This window comes from Passer domesticus, chromosome 1, assembly GCF_036417665.1.
Source record: "Passer domesticus isolate bPasDom1 chromosome 1, bPasDom1.hap1, whole genome shotgun sequence".
Classification (NCBI taxonomy): domain Eukaryota; kingdom Metazoa; phylum Chordata; class Aves; order Passeriformes; family Passeridae; genus Passer; species Passer domesticus.
The window spans coordinates 3,516,573-3,537,202 of NC_087474.1; the positions used below are offsets into that span (position 1 = coordinate 3,516,573).

The window sequence follows — 20,630 nt, forward strand, 5'->3', positions numbered from 1 at the left end:
AGGTGGCTGACCCTATGACCCCATGACCAGGCTGACCCGTGCTGTGGATCCCCCTGGATGTGCCAAGAATGCCCTGGGGATTCCTGGCTCACCCCAGCCCTGTGGGGGAGACAAGGGGTGCTGCACTGGTGCTTTGTGCTGGAGCTGCACGTTCCCACACGTGACAATCGTGACAGTGCCACTGAGGAGAGCCCAGGATCACGAGGCAGATCTCCCTCCCCACAGCCAACACAGAAAAATCATGAGACTGGATTTGGAAAAAAACCACAGGGTTTTAAAGACCATGCGTGTTAGTTGTTTTCACAGATGAGTTTCTTTCAAGCAGCTTGCTCCGGTCACGAGGGAGAAAAACTTTTTTTTTTTTTTTTTTTCATTTAAGAAGGAAAAAAAAGTTCTTAAACTGGTAAATAATCACCAGGTTCCAGGAGCTGGGGATTTTGAGCACTGCATGAAGCCATGGGTGAAAGGTAAGTTTTAAAGGATGTATTTTGTGCTTGAGTCACACTGCAGCTCTCCAGTCACCATACACAGAGAAGAAAATAACAGAGAGCAAATCTAACATAAACACTCTAATCCCACAACACTAAAATATGAGGAGAAAAATATGTGGCAAGAGTTTACTCTTGTGTCTGCCTGCTTATTGTATTTGCCTGCTTGTGAGACACTGTGCAGGCTATTGTACCAACCCTCAGGCAAAATCTTTCCTGGCTGGAATAGGCAGCAAAAACACCATAAATAAATAATGTGAGGGTCTTTTAAAAAAATGAAAATACAACCTTAAATCACCTGATACCATCTGATTAGAACATCCAGCTACTGTGTTTAAAGAAAAGGAAAGAAAAAAAAAGAGTATTTTATCACTGAAGATAATATGGAGTTACTTTGGAGATCTCCTTTGGAGAGAGGAGCTCCCTGACAGCAGCAGTTGCTGTAATCTGGACCCTGCAGAAAACTCAGGGATGTAGAAAATGGAGTGGAAAAAGTACTGTGTACCTTGGCTCATCAGAAGGGCTCTTTTTAGGTTATATGGTGCTTTCCTCATAGCTTATGTGGGCTTTTTTCAGGATAGATGGTGCTCTCCTGCTGGGTTATAGAGGCTCCTGTAGGATGCACAGCTCTGCCCTCTGGGTTATATGGGGTTTTTTAGGATATATGGTGCTTGCCTGCTTGGTTTTACTGAGGTGCAGGGGTGAGCAGAGCTCTTGCACTCCAGTGTCACCCAGATATAGTGGAACCAGGGCAGAGAAACTACAGCCACACCAGCTCCAAGCCTCCCAAAGCTGATTTTTGAGTGCTGCTGTTGCAGGGCAGGCTGGTGGCAGATGCTGAGGTGGGGAAAATGGAGTGGTTTAAATTCGTGGAATGGTAAAATCATCAGGGTTGGAAAAGGCCTCTGAGATCATTGAGTTCAGCCCAGCAGAGTTTGCCCTGGAAATCAGAGCAGGTCAGGAAATCAGGGGCAGGAGCAGGACTGGGCTGTGCTCACCACTGGGATGAGTGCACACGTGCTCTGCAGGGAGAGGAAGTGCGCCAAAATCCATAAATTAACTGGATCTTTTATCACTTTTAAATCAACAGAGCACTCGGATACCTCCAAAACAGCATAAATAATAAATGCAAACAGCAGCAATTTCTCAGCGCAGTGTGGTTTGGCTGGATCAGTATCGATCCCTCTTTATAACTGCATATTGTCACAGACAAAAAAATAAAACATCCCTTACTCACAGAGTGGTTAATTACTGCCTGAAATAAATCAATATTAATTGGCCAAGAAATATAAGCCAATAGGTGTGTTTAAAGTGAATCAGTTGATGTGAATTTTTTTTCAGGAATTATTTTGGAGGGGAGGGTTATTTACATTTCTAGGTGTGAGGAATTTGGGTCAAAGAAACCTGATAACAAGCACTTCGTTAACTAATTAAGCTGATAAAGCAGCTCAGTGACTGGTATAGTTCACTGAAAGTTCAGATTTAAGCTAACCAGAAATGCAATTCTCAGAAAAACTTGAAGAGAATCAATCAATTAATAAGGAAAAAAAAACTTGCTGAAGAAAGCATTTCTTTTAGCTGGGAACTAAGGGAGCTCTTTTCACTTGGAAAGATTTGAAACACTTGTAAAAGGTAGAATTAGGAAGACACTAAAACCAAGAAACTAATTGTAATTGAAATTTTTTTCTTGATTTTGTAATCCTGAAAGGCAAATATCAGATTTTATTGAACATAATTCCTACAGACTCTTTAAAAAAAAATAGAAATGTTATTTTAAACAATCCAACAAAAGCTGACGCAAATCTGCATGGCGTTTCTGGATAGCTGAATTTCTTTTTTTCCCTAAAAAAAGATTTGGTAAAAAAACTGGCTCTGCAGTTCAGAAGTGTTTGAATAAGAGCAGAACTTTGTGTTCCTTTCCTCCTGAAGTGTCCCTGTGCTTTGTGCTAAGGATATTATTAGGACACTGCTGTCCTACAGGAAAAATCCCAAACTGAGCTCGGGACCTCACCGAGTGCCTTTGCAAAGGAAGACTTTCTTCAAAGCCTTTCAGAAGGAGGGATTGAAAACCTCAGAGGAAGGATGGAATTGAGGGGGAGGAGAGGACAAAACCCATCTTGTGGCAGAGCCACGTGCTCCTGACACTGACAGGATGCACCTCCCTTAATTCAGGTACCCTCAAACTGCCGTGTGCCCCAGACTCACTTTAAGCTTCATGAAAAAAAGAAACACTTCTAGGATGAGATTTTTCTGCCCTAAATTATGTGATAGATTTAGGAGAAGAAACCCATGCTGGGCTCATTGACTGTGGAGGCAACCCAGAGTGGTCTGCTCTTCTCCATGTCTGGGAGCAGGAGCTGCAGATGGAGCTGCTCTTTGCATCCCCTCACCTCTTCCTGCTCAGGGCCTTTTCCCTGGGAATGCTTCAAAAGGCTCATCACCTCTGGCTGAGTGACAGTCTATCAGCCAGGAAAACATGCAGACGTGATTAAAGGGCTTTCTGTGCAGTTGTAAGGAAGCACTTTCACTGGTTAATCTGCTGTTAAAAATTATATTTAATTTCTGCTTTTTCTGGCTCTGTCTCTCACCCTCTGGTCACTGCCCAGCAAGGCCTGCCTGTCCTCCAAAATCTGTTCCCTGTACAGATACTGTCAGATATATCAATATAAGATATTCAATACCTTGCAATTTTCTGTTGGATAAGCCGAGTGGACCAAACTACTTAATTCTTTGCTCCTAGTATGGAGCAAATGTCTGCTCCCAAACAGCCTCAGAGGCCTGGGTTTGGTCCTTTTCCAGGGGCTGGAGGCACTTTTAGCATTCTGCCAAATGGCTGGAGCCCTTGGGTCTTCTATGTCCATGAAAACCTTGAACCTCAAGTAGGGTGAAGGACATACGCCTTTGTCACAGTCAAGCAGAAAATTCAGGTTTTCATTGATAAGATCAGCAAAAACAGCAGCAGATCCCAGGTTAGGAAACATTTTCCAGGTGTCCATTTTAACTGGCAGATGCCAATCACAGAATCCTCTGAGACCTGCTGTGAATTCTGTCCTTCAGGTTTCACCACGCAGCCTCAGGTCCAGCCCACCCAGAAACTTCTTCTGAGGCACTGAGACAACCTGGTGACCCAGCACTGCCTTGGTGACCTGTCCCAGGAAGCCCCAAAATGTGATCCAGCCCTTTCCATGGGGGTCTGAGGGGGAAATGCAAGGTGGGTGGTTTGCCAGCACAGGCAACTCTCAGGATGTGATGTGAAAGCAAAAATTGACTCATGAAAGCAAAAAATGACTTGTGAAAGTCATGGAGCAAAACAGGCTGGAAATCCTGGTTTATCCCCACCCACCAGAGGGGCAGCTGCAGCTCTGTGCTGCACCACGCTCAGCCCCACAGCAGATGGTCAGGAAGGCTCTGTCTGGCTGCCCTGGGTTTGAGCAGCCTCCCAAAGTGCTTCCCTCTGTCACTGCCTGACCGGCTGCACAATCAGCACTGCCCTGGCAGGTGGTGGGCTGGTAAACAGAGCACTTGGACATTGCCTAGTGATGTCCTGGCACGCGCTCCACACTCCTGCCTTTTGGACAAATACCTTGTTTTTCTCAAGTTTCTAAAGAGTAAATAAATAGTTCAGCTTCTGTGTAGTGGCAGTGGCCAAAGGGACACTCAGACACTTCACTCCATTGTTGGTTCTCTGGGTTTTGTGCCCCTCCACCATCACTGGAGGTGTCTAGCCAAGAAATTGCAGTGCTCTGGTAAAATAATTCTTGGAGCATGTGAGATAACAAGAGTCCTTGTGAACACAAATCCCAGATGTTCCTCAGACATTTGCTTTTTGGTGGGAAGGGGCTGGAGCAGACAGCCTGGTGGCGTTGGAGGAGCTGCTCTAACCTGGGAAAAAGGGAACAAAGGAATGGGTAAGAGACTTGCCCACTCTGCCTGTCCTGGGACAGGCTGACATCCAACATCATCCCTCCCCAGACTGGGGTGAGGGCTGAGTGCAGGGTTCTGGTTTGAGCTGCTCTGGAGCAAAGACGTCAGGCACGCTGGCTCAAGGCTTTCATTTTTTACTGCAACGCCGCCGCCTGCCAAATCAGCTGAGCTGGGAAAACAATCCATAATTGACTACAGAGGCATGAGGTTATAATGATTTACTCCTTTCCTGAAGCATGCACGTAACCCCTGCCAATTAGCCAAAAGTTAGGGAGATTTTTAATGACAAAACATCCAGAGGAGGAGGCACTTGGGTGGGGTGGGGGGAATTGTGACTGGGAATCACCAGAGTCTGAGCTGCAAGTCATGGGAACTGGAGGTCTAATGATCAAAAAAGAGAAGGTACAGTGAACAGATTTTCCAGTTGGAGATGGGAGGCAGCCTGGAGCTGGTTAGAGGGTTTTCCTTGCTGGGTTGGAGGCTTGGTGCTCTGCCCTTCTTTCCTCACCACCACCCAGCATCTACATGAGACACTGGTTGAAGGCAGGGAGAAGCAGAGTTAGGAATGGAAATCTGTCCTCTCCCATGGGAAATGTGATGGCTGAGACCTGTGGCAATGCCAGGGCCAGCTCTGTGCTGGGACAAAACCATCTGGCCCCAAGGAGCAGTGCCAGCATGGCAGCAGCCAAAGGGAGTTTCTTATTAATGGGGCAAGAGAATAACTCTTCTCCACACATCCTGAAGAGGTAAAATAGCTTGGAGTGAGTAATCCCATGTTGATCACAGATAGAAATTACTGACAAGTGCCATTACCTGGGACTAGGGAGGAGACAAAGGTCCTGCTTCTCCTCCCATCCCTCCTCTCCCTCACTCCCAGCTCTGCTGTCCTCCTTCTTCCCTCGTGGCTGCTGGACTCCACTGTGAGTGGCTTCAGGGAGAAAACTAACTTTGCCAGGAAAAAAGACAAGAATAGGGTTTTTTCCAATGTCATGAGTTGAACTGGCTCAGCCAAACCTTGCAGAAAAGATCTGGGCTGGGCTGCCTGGTGTGAGCAGTGGAAGAGGATCAGGTGCCCACAAAACCTCATGGAGATTTGCTGCTGTCATCATTGCAGGGCAGGCAGGGAAGAAGCTGGGGGAAGGCCAGAGACCCTGTGGGTTCATCTCATTGGAGTCTGGTTTATATTTCTGCACAGAATTACAGAATGGTTTGGGTTGGAAGGAACCCTAAAGATCACCTACTTCCAAGCCCTGCCATGGGCAGGGACGCCATGCTTCCTGGGATGAAGTTCCTAAAGAAGCTGAAGGAAAGCAGCTTTGCCATAAAGATCCAGAGCCCTGAGTCACTCGGTGCAGTGAGAGCAAGAGAGAACCTGCCCACTCCAAAGCCTCTGAGATCCTGCTCTGCTGAACAGCCATGAAATCAATGGTCTTAGCTGGGTATTGATTGCACCCAGTGGGTGTAAATCTGACCTTGACCCTCTTTAATCTTGATGGATTGGCCACAACTTCATCAGCTCAGAGCTCCGAGGCTGGACTTTGGGAGCAGTTTGACAGCATGTGCTGCATTCTCTGTTTTGTGGATCCAGCTGTGCTGGAAACATAAATCACAGCTTTGCGCTTCAGATGGCCACATCTCAATATATGTAATAAAGAAAACATATAACAATTATTGCCATATACTCAAACCAGGGTACATAAAAAAGGAGTGATTCCAGCTTCTGGAATCACCCTTCCACATCAAAAAAAGCTGCAGAATTAGGATTGATTGACAGGTGCAGGATCCTGACAGTGTGCGAAGTGGTGAGAGGAGTTTTGTGTGCTTGCTGCATGCACCACACTCCCCACTTGGCCATGGCAGCCACTGCTGCTTCTGGCAGAGCTGATGGAGACCTAAAGATCTGACGCACTTAGACAAGGAAAGGGAAATATCTGATGTCTTGTTCTCCCCATGAATTCAGCCCAAGCTTAAAAAAAGAGAAGCCAAGCCAACTACTCTGCTCAAGATAGGCAGCCCCTTCCCTCAGCTCTGCTGGCTCTGCATGCTTCTCACTCCACCTCTGGTGTTTACTATCACTTTGGGCACAAACATATTTGTTGCTAGGAGGAGTCCTGGGCAAGATTAGCTATCTCTAGAGCCAGAGCACAGCATGCTCCACGCAGGGATTGCTTCAACTGGAAATTCAGGGCTGATGGGAGTGAGGGCTCAGCAGCAGGTCCATGTGGAGGCTCTGAGCAGCGACAGCAGAGGAGCAGTGTCAGCGAAGCCTGCAGCCCCTGTTCCTGCAGCTCCCACAGGACCCAGGGCAAGACCCGGTCCCGTGATGCCAACTTGTGCAGGGTCAGGGAGGCAGGAGGGGGAACAGCCACACAACAGCCTTGGGGAGCTCTCCCAAGGCCACAGAGCCCCTGCTGAACAAGGTGGTGCCGTTCATGGCAGCAGCAGCAGAGGAGGAACTTGCCTGGCCACAGCTGGTGTCCCCCAGGCCTCCACTCGTAGAGCCCAGTCCCCCAGCCTGTGCTGCCCTCCAGGCTCGCCCAGGGATCTTGGTGTGATGCCCTCAGCCCCACCACTGGCAGGCACATCTGGCTTCCCAGGCAGCCCACCTGGGAGCCAGGACTGCACAGCTCTCCTGGGAGCACGGGGGGCTTTGGATGCCCTGCTCCACACCAGCCTAGTCACAGCATCTTTGTGCGTGGGCAAATGCTTCAGGGGTGATGCTCTGTGTAATGACAGCCAGACCCTATCTGTGCTGAGGTAGGAAGGCTTTAGGACTCAGCTGGACAGAAATAATTCCCTTGGCAGGGGGAAAACACACTGAAGGGGAAGGAGGCAGTAAGTTGCCTCTTTATTATCTCATGAAATAAAATTTTTATCGTACCCCAGAGGGCCCTAAAGCCCTATGGAACACATTTGCACAAGTTTTCATGGGCTTCTGGCTACATCCAGAGCAATCTGGGCTCGTGGGGGGAGTAACTCTGCCCTGGCACAGCACCTTGGCCTTGGCTTTCACAGGTGCCCAGCCCAGTGATGTGAGATGGTCCTTGCCTGGTGCTGTGCTCCCCAGCTGCAAAAACTCCCCCTAACTTCAAAGGCTGCAGAAATTCCAGTCTGTGCTCCGAGCGTGTTTGTTTTCTTTGGGTCCCTCTCCCTAACTAATTTGCTGTTGTGTTTATTGGAAATAGGAGACACATTCTTGATGAAGTGGGAAGCGCTGTGTTTAATGGAGCCCTCCGAGAAGGTTAGAGCAGGAGCATTTCTTGAACAAACAAGCCTCACACTGCACCATAATCTTCAGGCTGAAATGAATCACGGGCTCCAGATAGCGGTGGGGACTGTGACACGTGCAATTTGCATCAGACCTTCACTAAACAATCATTTGAGGGCCGATGAATGCAAAGGAGGCTTGGCTCTTATCAGCTCTGATCACAGAAGCGCTCGCAGGAAAAAATTATTAAGCATCTACATGAGCAAAACTCTTTGTCTTCTTCGGCTGAATTGCTACTTTCATTTGTCTTTAATAACATGGTATTTGCTCACTCTCAGACAGCCGTTTGCAAGGTTGTTCAGATCCAAGGCTAATTTGCTCAGGCGCTTGGCTCTCCCAGAGTGATCGCTGAAACTCCTGGTACACACAGTACTTTTCTTGAATGTTAAAGCATTTAAAGCTCTTTTTTTTTATTATTTTTTTTTCCTTGTCCGTGCCTTGAGTAAGTATTTACACCTAGTCAGAGACAGCATATAAACAAGTTAATGTTTCGACTGGGGAATGTTTTACACCTCGTTACACAGGTGGAAACAGGGCCTGTGCAGAGCAGGGCCAGGCTGTTTCCAGTAGGTCATTTTCTTCTTCTGGTCAGCCCTTATTTTAGGCCAGCCCTGCCCCACAGAGGTATGTGCAACCACGCCACTGGGTCCTGCCTATTTCTGGGGGCTGCTGCTGAGTTTGCATCACACAAAGCCTGGAGTTATTTTCAACCCAGCTTTGGCCATGGAGCAAAAGCAAACAGCTCTCCATGCACAGCCTGCTGTGGGGGCACCAGCTTGGAAATCCCACCACAGAAGGTTGTCACAGGTGGGTCAAGGGCCTGTCTGACCTGAGATTGCCCACAGCAGGACCAAGACTCATCTGATTTTTGCAGTCTCTCGTTGCACAAAGGAGAAGAACACTCAAGGTCACACCCCACCACATTTGGGCACCAGCCCTTTGAACATCAGGGTGTGCAGCTGCTGATGAGGCCCTGGGCTGGTATTTTTGGTCAGAGGAAACTAGCCTGCTTTGAGTGGTAAATCTGTGGTGTGGGTTGTGGCCACTGAACATCTGCTCTCCTTCTTCCTGCCTTGCTGGGAATGATGAGAAAGCCCCGAGCCAGAAGGGATCATTGTATTCTCTCCTCCGAGCTCCAGGATCCAGCAGACCCCATCCAGATGAGGTCCAGCACCCAGGATCTGGTGGCATGATGAGAAAATGCTCTGCCTGGATCCCAGGAGATGGAGCACAGTCCCCTCCCCAGAGTGGTTTTAACCTTCACAGTTAAGGGGAATGCACAAATTCTTTTTCCTGCCTGGTGTTTGACTGGCTGTGCACTCCAGCACCAACTTCTTGCTATAGAAGCTTCTCTGATAGATTAAAGACATACTTAATACCTGGTTTTGCTTTGGTTTTGTTCAAGAGAGGGTACTTATGAGCTACAATGTCCTCTCCATCTTCTTCCTGATAAGCTAAACAGCTCGAGCTGTGCAAATCTCACATCAGCCATTTCTTTCAGCCTGTGTATCATTTTTGTGGCTGTTTTTGGCACCTTCCTCAATTTTTCAACTTCCTCCTGAAAACGTGGGCATCAGAACAGTACTCCATGTTCCAGCTTCGGGCTCAGCAGCTCTGACACTGTCTAATCAGCAGGACCATTTCCAGTGTCAGAGCCTCAGAGGAGGGAGAGGGGGAGGGAGGAGGATTCCTTGGCAGCAAGCCGTGCTTCATCGAGGGCCCTCTGCTTTGGGATTCACACTCTTTTCCCAGCTACAGAAACCAGCCTCTGTCAGAGCAGATCTGTTTCCACAAGCTGTCTCCTCGAAGTGCAAGAAGACCTTGTCTTGTACCCTCCAGGACTCCTCACTGGGCTGCCCTGGGCTTCGGCTAGTTTGGTGTTTGCCTCTGCATCGTGCAAATATGTACACGGAAGGCCTGACAGCCACCTTCCACAAGCCTTAAAAATCAACATTCTGGCCTAATCCTGCTCTCCTGTGCCTCCTGGCCCTGTAACAGGTAAGCCTGAACAGCCCTGAGTCTGAGGATGCTGGCCTGAGGCAAATTTCTGCCCATCTTCCTGAGGCTGCACAGCCCACAACGGAGCAGCAGGTTATTTATAGCAGTTCCCATGTCCTCAGCAGCTCTCTCTTTCGAGGATGGTGTCACCATTGCTGTGCTGCCCTGTCACCACGCCAGGGCTGAGCTCTCACACCAGTTCCAAGCCACCCTGGCAGCAAAGGAGCAGATGACTGCGTGGTTGTTGGCATCCCTGTGCCCATCGGGGAGGCAGGGAGTGCAAAGGTGCCTGTGCAAGCCATCTGCAGCCACAGCCTCTCCACTCCTCGCTGCTCAAGCAGGGTTTTTCATCACAGATGGACAAAATCCCAAGGTCCTGTGCTTTGCTTTTGGCCCTGCTGCATTTCTGCAGCTTCTCCTGAACTCTCACGATCACACCCAGGAGCTGATCCCTCCACCAGCACTCCAGGTAAAAGAGGTGTCGTTGATAAATTATCTTTTTATTCCCTGGGCCTAAGACTTCCAGGCTGCCATGCAGAAAATCAGGCTTTCCACAGTGCTACATATTTAATCAGTGCATGAAAAGGCAACTCATCCAGAAAGACAAGCAGAGAAGTTCCTCCCAGCTCTGTACTTGTGGCTGCATCCACAGGCAAGGCTGTCCAGCTCTGCAAAGCAATAGATCACCCCAGCAAAGCAAGTGAAGTCATGTCTTATTGCAAGAGCCAGGCTTTTCCAGCGCTTTCCTAGAATGGAAAACACTTTCAAATTTTGTTTCCTGAGCACCACCCTATTCATTAGTAAAGTCATGGATCACTTTCTGCTGCCCACCAACAGGCAGCCACTTTTCCATGAAAGCTTTTTCTTTTTTCACAGTGGTCTTATTCTTTCAGAGCAGAAATAAGGCTTAAAATAGCATGTTTTGGAATAAATTCCCTTCCCAGCTACGTGAATGGGAAGTTCAGGTTTCTCTCCCTTGACACCTTTGCTGTTCAGCCCATGTTTCCAACAGAGCAACCAGACCAAGCAGGGGCTCTCAGCCCCACTTCTGCATGAAATGAGAGCTGTGGCTGAGACCTGTCAGGAGAGCCACAGCACTTCAGAGATCCCTAATCATGGAATAAGTAGGGAAAACATCAGATCCAGCCAGCTACCAGCATGGCCACCAAAGGAAACATTGAAGAAATAAACCAAAAATGGAAAAAAATCTTTGGGAATTAATCTGGATTTTAGTGCAGATTTGATATACATAGCTGTGAGTAAAGGCTTTACCCACTGGAGCAATGTGATATTTTCCTTTTGCCTCCCATTTTCCCTATCCTCATGCAGCTGAGGAATGTGTTCCCCGTGCTTGGTGCCCACAGGTGCTCTGGGAACAATAGCAGCCTGGGCTGGATTCAAGATACGCCCAGAAAAATCATCACTCATCGCTGCTAGACATTTTTATGGAGCTCCTCAACTTATCCCTCGAGTGTCTTACAAATATTAACATACAAATCCTCACACTTCCTTCCTCTAAGAGGCTGTTACTGCCTAGACTTTAAAAGTAAGGAAGCTAAGGCTGAGAGGTGAATGGACTGGCCAAGACCACAGAGGAAATGGGTGATCTTTGTGCTCTGGACACCCCTGACCAACAAATCCTTAACCTGGCTTCTTTCCCGTGGCAGATAAGACAGGGTAAAAGTTTGAGTCATGATTTTAAGGGGGAGATTCCACCAGCTTTACTGTCCCCCACTGTGGTGTGTCACCATCCCTGTAGGGGCTGGTGGGACAAAGACCTCATGGGCATGTGGCAGGATGAGAGCTCTCCCCCTGCAGACATCCCAGAGTTTTCTTAGGAATACAGTGGAGAATTGTGCACTTTTATTTTTATTAGGACCATTGTAAAAGCAGGTGACTGTGGCCTGCCCTAGCCAGCTGGATAAAATTCAAGGGCAGCCCAATAAACCTCTCTGCATCCTCTGCAATGGCTTTGCTTTGTTTAAAGCTGGCACTGATTTAAAGTTCAATATTTCAGGCTCTGCTGCTGCATCTTCCCTGAGATGACAGTGAAGATGGCAGCACTTAGAGGAATTCCTGGCTGCAGCACAGCTCGGGCTGTATGATTTTCATTAGCACTAACAAGCATTAGGCAGCTGACGTCCTGCTCAGGAAAACGACTGAATCTCCAAGTATTCCTCCCAAATCAACATGCTAGGGGAACAACGGGCTCTGCAGCCTTGGATTTCTCAGCTCTGCAAAGGGATTTACCTCTCCCTGGGTTTTCCTTCCCCTGGTCTCTTTTAGTGGTGCTGACATTTGATAACAAGCCTGTGTACGATCTGGAGTCTGCTTTTCCAGCTTCCCCAGCTGCCCCAATCTGTTTGGTTTTTTTATTTAAATGAGCCCATGGATCCTGAAGCTGAAAACTGTGTGACACATCATTTTGGTTTTTAAGATGATTTTATGAGTCTCTTATCCCTGCAAGGAACACTGAAAAACAGAAAAGCACCACAGTAGCACACAGCCCAGCCCTACACAGTGCAGCCAGCCAGACAAAGTACCCCATGTATCCTATTTTTCAAAAAAATGTTATTTCCTCAGTTAATCTCAAGATGCTGTAAAGTCTGACTTAGAATTTTGGGGTGGTTCGAGGCTTCTGGGAGTAGCAAGGCAGCAAGAGGCCTGGGTGAGGCTGGGGAGGTGACAGGATGTTTAAATTGAACAGGAGTGCTGCTCTGCCCTTGGCTGTGCCCAAGTCCTTTTCTTTGCCTGCAGAGGAAGGGCTGAGGCTGCTCTAACCCCACAGCTGAGACAAGGATGCTCTGCTGGCCCTGCCTACTCCTGCACTGAAAGATCTTTGCCCCTCTCTTAGGTTGAAAGATGTGGCAGGGGTGTGTATTCTATTGCCATCTGTCAGAGCTGGGGCAGTTCTCTCTGTTCATGGGGCAGTTTTCTTTATCTCTCCCACAGCCAATCCTCCCTCCAGCAGATCTCTGCTGTCCATGGCCGCTGAGTGTCCCTGCAGGGCTGATCAAATTCCAGCATCCCATGGGGAGATGCTCCGCCCAGGGCAGGAGCCAAGCATTCCTACCTGGATACAATCTGAGCCTGGAACAGCACAGCAGCCTTTGCCCACTGCATTCCCAGAGGAGCAGCTTTCTCCTGCCCTGCATTCCCAGAGGAAGAGCAGGCCCATCTGCAGCAGCCCTGGAGCTGCAGAGGAAAACTGCAGCCTTGTGCAGGATCCCTGCTCCAGCAGAAGCACAGCTGGCACTGCAGGAGGGCTGAGCCCCCATGGGATGGGACTGTGCCACCACCCTGACCCACAGGGTGCCAGGTCAAATTCTGACTCTGGCAGTGGGTTTTTTCGTTTTGGTTTTTTTTGTTTGGTTGGTTGGTTGGTTTGGTTTGGTTTTGTTTGTTTGTTTTTGTTTGTTTGTACTATTGCATTTGTATTTTTAATTTTCCTAGTAGAGAACTGTTATTCCTGCTCCCAGATCTTTGCCTGAGAGGCTCTTCATTTCAAATTTATAATAATTTGGAGGGAGGGGGCTTACATTTTCCATTTCAAGGGAGGCTCCTGCCTTCCTTATCAGACACCTAGAAAGCCAACACAGCTCCACAGAGCAAAGTCCTTGGGGAGTCACTGCCTGCAGTTTGGCTGATATTCCCCCTGCTGTAGGTAGAAGTACCAAGGAGACAGCTGGGAGACAAAGGGAGATGGGTTCATGACACTTGGTCCATACATCTTGCAGACTCTGCTGCATGTATTCAGAAATTTATTAATTGAGCTGGGTTGGGTGAATTTATTGTTGACATTGGTGAAATTCAAAGCACTGCTGCACAGGATTGAGCACTCACCCTCTCTGTGGTCAGTGACCATGGCAGAAATTCCCTCTGGTACTGCTGCCCATCCCATCACCACCAGCAGCCCTTGCCTTACCCTCAGGGTGAGGGGTGAATCTCAGGAAAACTGGTGAGTCTGGGAAAGCCTGGTGGGTCTGGGAAAAGCTGGTGAGTTTGGGAACGCCTGGTGAGTCTGGGAAAAGCTGGTGAGTTTGGGAAAAGCTGGAGAGTTTGGGAAAAGCTGGTGAGTCTGGGAAAGCCTGGTGAGTTTGGGAAAAGCTGGAGAGTTTGGGAGAAGCTGGTGAGCCTGGCATGGTCTGTGCTCACAGCTCATCTCTGCTCGCCACAGCTCAGGCTGGAGTCCTGAGGAACGAGGCCACTGCACCTCTCAGATCAGCCTGGGAACTGCTGGGATGGTTTTATCCTCGCTGTAGCCAAGCAAGAGGCAATAAATAACACCTCCATCCAGGGAAAAGGCAGGTGTTATGTGTAACAGGGGAATCCAGCCACGCTGGTGAGTGGGACTGGCTTCCAGGGAGGGATGAATAATAACACATAGATCTCAGCTAAATGGCAGCCCTGAGAGGCAGCACTTGAATCTATATGCTTTTCAAGAGCATACCCTTAGATGAAGAATATTTAGTGGCAGGCCAAGGGGACAGCAGTGAAGAAACTGAAGTTTTTTTCAGTCTGTCTTAGTGTGAAGAATAAAGTCCATGTGGATACACTGGAAATGAGAAGAGTGAGCACAGGCAAAGTGCTCCAGCCAGGATGGAAACAGCAAGTTTGCCTCTGTGGTGAGTGGCAGGGCTTATCAAGGCTTTAATCAGTCATGGTAAAGCAATACCAAGGAAGCAGTCAGAGTGCCAGGTTCTCCACATCCCCCCAGAACTTCCCTGCAAGAAAAATCAGTAGTTCAAGGTGCTGAATGAAGGTGAGGGATGGAGACAGGCAGACACTGGAGTCTTTATGAGGGAGGAGCAAGCAGTGGGCTTTGCTGTCAAAGCATCCCAATTCCCAGCTGTGCTGCCAACTTTTACATGCCCTTGGACATTCTTCACCCCATTTTGCACGTGTGTAGTGAGGCTGAGGATGCCACCTCCCTAAAACTCTGCAGAAACAGGATCTGTGCTGTGTAGAACAGCAGATTGTAGGGCAGAGCAAGCAGAAATGCTGCTCTGTCCTCCATACTCACTGAGGGTCTGCTTGGAGAAGGTGAAATCATGAAGCAGCAAGCATGGAAGTGATAGAAATCAAATATAACGCATTTTTAAGACAAATATGTGACTTCTAGAAGGCATCAGAGGATGTTTAATGACAGACTGAACATGTCCTCTGTCCCATGCTGATCAAAAGACCCAGAAAAGCTCTAATCAACTGCTTGGGAACTTTTTTTTCCTCCTGTAAAAATGGAATTTAATTAAAAATGGAGAGACAGAGACTCAGCTGACTCAGTGGGACTTTGGCCCCTGCCTCGCAGAGCACTTGAGGACAGTTTCAAGTCCCAGCTGATGGCTCTGGAGAATCAGTTACTGGCTGCAGGATGGATTCCCCACTATGTTTGAGGGTTGTGCTCTTGGGGGTGGATTTAAGCACATGCTTAATCTTAAGCATGTGCCAAGCATCCTGCTAACTGAGGATTTTTCTGAGAAGGTCCTGATGTTATTGTTTCTCCTTGGAGCCTGTCCCTGTGCACATGTGAGCAGGCACATCACAACAGTCTGGAAAAGCAAAGCATTCCTAAATGCTTTCCCAGACAGTAAACTCAGGACAAATTTATTTGGTTTGAACATTTTGGCACTGGTGAATGTAAACCTCTCCTGGTTTTTATTTCCCTCTGCTTTCCACTTTGAGCAGTATCAGTGTCAAGCTGCCCATGGACTGAGCTCTGCAGTCCTCGGGCAAAGGAAGGCTGTAAATGGGTAAAGGTGTTGGCAGCAGCCCAGGGGAGAGCTGGGCACTGCACATCTTCACTCCCCTGCACTTCTTCTGGAGCCAGGATGGGGCCAGATTGTTCTCCAGTATCCCAAAGCACCAGCCCTGGACAGCAGTGACTGATGGCAGAGGGTCCTGTGCCCATTTTGCTGCTGGAATCCCCCTTCCCAGACCTTTAATGGTTCCTGCCTGTCAGAGGGGATATAAATGGAATTATATCAACCTCATGAGAGAAGGACCAGCTGCCTGGCTGTGCCAGAGGAGGTCACCGGGGCCCTACAGCAGGACAGACAGCCTGAGGGAGAGATGGCAAAGGCTGCAAACAGCCTGCAGGAGTTTCTCCCCAGGGTGGTGGTACTGGTGCCCTCAAGGATGCTTTAGTCCACTCTCTTGTGCTGGGATGATTTCAGTGCCAAAGACATGTTTAAATCCCATTTATCCTGCAGGTAGACAGTGGCTCCAGCACCCAGGGTGGGATGCTCTATTTAGGGGTCTCTCCCATGCTTTCTGCCTGCCCAGCTTGGCATTGCTGCCCTCCCGAGCCCAGCACTCAGAGCCAAACCCATCCCCACTGCCTGTTCACCGAGGGGCACTGAGCCCTGCTGGTGGGGAATGCTGTAATTAACGCTGCAGTGCAGGCTGAAATGTTAACGCTTCTATTAACACACTTTTGGACTTGCTTTTAACACCACAGGTGGCTTTTCAAGAGCTCAGGCTTGATTTAAATCCCATCCACTGCTTATTGCTTTAATTATGGAAATGGACAGAGCAAGGGAGCATGATTCTGGGTCTGGAACCCCACAAAAAACATGAGGGAGAAAAGTGGTGTGGTTTTATTTTCTGGGTGGATATATGGAGATCAGGGAGAGGACTGGACATGGATGGCTCTCCTGGACCTTGCTCAAGGATTTGCCATGAGCATAAAGGGAATCCACCACTCAGTGCTTTCCAGTGGGGCAAAATTGTGTCTGTGGTGGAGCTGGGGTGAGAAATACAGAAATAATACAGAAATACAAAAAATACAGAAATAATATGGAAATAATACAGAAATAATACAGAAGTACAGAAATATAGAAATAATACAGAAATAATGCAGAAATATAGAAATAATACAGAAATACATAAATAATACAGAAATATAGAAATAATATGGAAATAATACAGAAATACATAAATAATACAGAAATACAGAAATATAGAAATACAGAAATAATACAGAAATATAGAAATAATACAGAAATAATGCAGAAATATAGAAATAATACAGAAATACATAAATAATACAGAAATACAGAAATAATATGGAAATAATACAGAAATACATAAATAATACAGAAATACAGAAATACAGAAATATAGAAATAATACAGAAATATATAAATATAGAAATACAGAAATAATACAGAAATACAGAAATAATACAAAAATAAATACAGAAATACAGAAAAACCTTATCCTTCAACTCAGAGCAGAGAGCTGTGACTAAGCTCTGGCCCCACTGTTGCTGACAAACCTGGATCCCAGCAGGCTGGAAAGCTGAGGAGCTGCAGGACCTCAGCTCCAGCCCCCAGACACGAGCAGGAGCCTCCTCTGGGTGCATCTGCAGGGAGATAACCAGTCCCAAGGCTTTGCTGCTCTGCTCCTGACTGGAAATTCCAGGAGGAAACAAATCCCCTGGCATGTCAACAACCCCTCCTGTTACCTCTCCCCTAAATATAGAGCTGGAATTGCAGGGGAAGAAGTTCAGGAGGGAGGAGCAGAGCAGGGAAGGCAGAGTTCCTCACCAAAGGATGAAGGAAAGGGACTCATCTTCACTCTGATCCCCAACTGCTGCCATGAAAGGAGGTGTAGGGATGCCTCCTTACCTTTCCCTGCACAGCATTCAGCTTTCCTGCAGGGTGTCTTCGCTTTGCAGGGGCTGAGGATGGAGCAGGTGAGGCCAGAGCAAACCCCTGAGGCTGCACAGGAAAATGGGACACCCCTGTGTGGCCACCACCACCCCAGTGCCAAAGGGATTTTCCTGCCCCTCAGCGTCCCTGGGGTTGCATCCAGCCCTTGGTTCCCATCACCACTCTGCATATCTCCCACTGCCTGCTCCAGAGGCATCTCACAGCTCCCCCAGAGCCTCCCCCAGCACATTCCCCCTCCCTTCCACTCGCTGGACTTTGAGGGAAAGCCTTTCCCCCCTGTTTTTATCTGCATACCATTCATGGCACTCAGCCCTTGTGCTGTCATGCAAAACTGTGAGGAATGAGCTGGGTGATAAAGCAGAGGGAGCCAAAGCATGAAGGCCGTGAACCCCCTGGTTGTGTTTCGGAGCCATAAATTACACCCTTCAGCCACGGGTTAAGCAGGTCATTAAAAAGCAAAAAAACACCGGGAAAACGTTCAAAAAGCAGCACCCTTCAGCTCTCCCCTCCCTCACTGCAAGGCTGCACATCCCAGCCCCCTCACCTGTGCTCTGGGATGCAGCCTGCTATGCCAGGTATTTTTGGCATCGCCTCAGCTGTAAATCTTTATTGCCCTGCCTGAGCTGCCACCCTGCCAGAAAAGTTTGTTCTGGGATAAACTGAGGGTGGGAATGTGGAGGGGGGGATGGCAGGGGCTGCGTGGGGCACATTGGCTGGAGCTGGGGAATTATCTCTGCAGTGCCAGGTCCATTCCCTCTGCTCTTCCCAAGGTGAGGCACTGCCAAACTCAGGGAAGCACCTTCCCCCGAGCAGGGATGTGGGAGGAAGAGGTGCTGAGCAGAGTTAACACAGGTAAGGAACAGAAAAGGCTGGTCCACGGGTACAGCCTGGTACTTTCCAGTAAGTTAGAGCTTATAAATCATTTTGACAAAATAATTAAAGCATGTATATGCTGTGATTTATAACACTGCCTCTCGCTGCAGTGCCCTGGACTGGAGGGATGCTGGATACAGGGATGGATCAAACCAAGGGAAAACCTGGCAGAGGTGCAGCTCAAAAGCTCTTCTTGCCCTTGCAGTGTAAAGCTCCAAATCCAGAGTGACTCCAGATCAAAGATACTGCCCAGAATCAGCGTGGGTGTAGTGGGTGACTCCAGCTGAGAACTGCTGAGATCAATCTCCATCACGAGTAAAAAAAGTGGGGCTGGGTTGCCTGGCTGCACCCTCTGTGCTGCTTGAGTGGGAGCAATGAGGAGAACAGAGTAAAAACTGAAGGCACAAAGAGGCACCTTCTTAAACCCATGTAGTATTAAAGCAGAGAGAAAACCTTTTGCAGAGGCAATTACACAAATGCACGTCTGGGTTGAGAGCTGAGCCTGACCTGCAGCTCTCAGGGATGGGCAGACTTTGTTATTAAAGCTCATCAGGACAGACCCCGTGCTGGGGAGGCCAGCTGAAAACATCTGAAAGATATTTACTATTTGACTTTGCTCCATGTGTCATAAAAGGGAGAAATAAAATAACTCAGCATCAGGACAGTCCTTTGGGTGGAAGTAGAGCACTGGCACTGGGGGTTTAACAAGGAGGTGACCCAGAGGGTTGGACAGAAGGGAATGGCTCCTTCTTCACATGCAGTGCTGAACCACATCATGAGGTTTTATTTTTATTGTGGCTAGCCCAAAAATTAATAATCTGAAATTATTGTAGGAGGTTATTTTACCAGAGAAGAAAGAGGTATGTGGGATTTAGACAAACTGTCAGATCTTCCCTAAGAGAAAAAATGTAATTTCTCAGCAGCTTCGTCTCAGCCACCCTTTGAGGATCTTGCTTTTCAGAGTTTCCCTTTTTTTTGTCTAGACTTGATCAGTTCAAGTCACACATTCATTTCCCTCTCCCTTTTCCAAATCATCTGCTAGTGACTGACATTTCAGTGGAGTGCCATCTTACTGGCATATAAATGAAACTTTTCAGCATTCTTAGAAGGGGTGGCCGTTTTCTGAGATTCTTGGAACTCGAGCTGAAGATGAAAAAAATATTTTTTTTTTAAACCTGCAAAACTTAGGATTTTTTTTTTCCCCCTAACAGATGCTCTATGCAAATGTTGAAATAAGTATATTAATATCAAGCTCAGCCATCTGCCTAAATAATTTCTCTGGGAAAAAAAAAATTGCAGCATAAGAAACATGAAAATTTAAAGCTGGGTAGCAGATTTAAACAGGGAATGTCCTGTCAGGCTGCATGGATTAATGGATGAGGCAGCCAGGGCACAGAGCAGCCCCAAATCCAGCAGAACTGGTGGTTTTCCAGCACGTGCTGCACCTTGCAGGATCATCCTCTGTCCCAGGAGTTTCAGTTCCTGCAAGGCCAGGGTGCTGCTCATTTCTCCAGAGCATGAAGGGTCTGATCCAGCTGCTCAGTTCAGCTTCCATCCCAGGCTCCAGTGGAGCTGAGGAGGAGATCCAGGTGATGGGAGGATGTGAATCACCTGCCCCGCTTTGGGATGGGCTGAATCACATCCTGGGCCCTTGGGGAGGAGTGGGGGGAAGGAGCTGCCAAATATCCCAGCCTTGCAGCTCAGGGGGTGCCATGCAGTGCCCCAGAGGACGTGGGGAACAAACCTTCTCCAGGAGTGAGGCTGGAGGCTGTGCTGCCTTCCTCTGTGCCAGGACCCTGCCTTCCTGTAGGGATCCTCAGGTGGGGCATGGCAGTGACCAACCCACAATCTCCATGTTTTATTCCCAAACATGCTGGGGAGTGCAGGGGGCCAGGGCACTGCTCACACCAGGCAAACCTCCAGCAAGGCAGAGCCTCCTTAAAAACAATCCTCTGAGCCATTTCCAGCTCCAGGAAGGATGGGACCCCTTGGAATGAGCTCAGGTGAGGGGAAATCTGCAGAGCCTGGGAGTCTGTGAGCACCTGGGGCAGCAGATCCTGCACTCCTCAGGACACTTTCTTCCCATCCCTGCCCCTGGTGCTCGTGTGTCCCAATGGGAAGAGCTGTAGGAGTGGCACTGCACCCCCCAAGCAATGTTTCCTGTTCCCAGTGTGCCTCCCTCCACATCCCAGGGTTCAGCATCAGGTATTCCTGAGCTCCTCCTCAAAGTGAGGATGGGGAGAAATGTATCAGGCAAGGCATTAAAGGAGTTGGACTGGCTGCCAAAAATCCTCTCTCTCCAGAGATGGGAGGAAGGGACAAATAAACAAACAAGGGGACTTTTCCCCCAGTCCTCTTCAAAAATTCCCCCTTAGAGAGGACTTAGGGGATGAGCAGTGAGTTGTA

At 48.4% G+C, this 20,630-nt stretch overlaps 1 long non-coding RNA gene across 2 annotated transcripts in view; it reads left to right on the plus strand.

Moving 5' to 3' along the window:
- The first annotated feature begins 235 nt into the window (after positions 1-235).
- Positions 236-20,630, plus strand: part of LOC135286853 (uncharacterized) — a 36,836-nt gene continuing 16,441 nt past the window's right edge. For both annotated transcript variants that reach the window (XR_010350857.1, XR_010350858.1), the window contains exon 1: positions 236-467. This is a non-coding gene — a long non-coding RNA (uncharacterized LOC135286853). The remainder of the gene's footprint in view (positions 468-20,630) is intronic.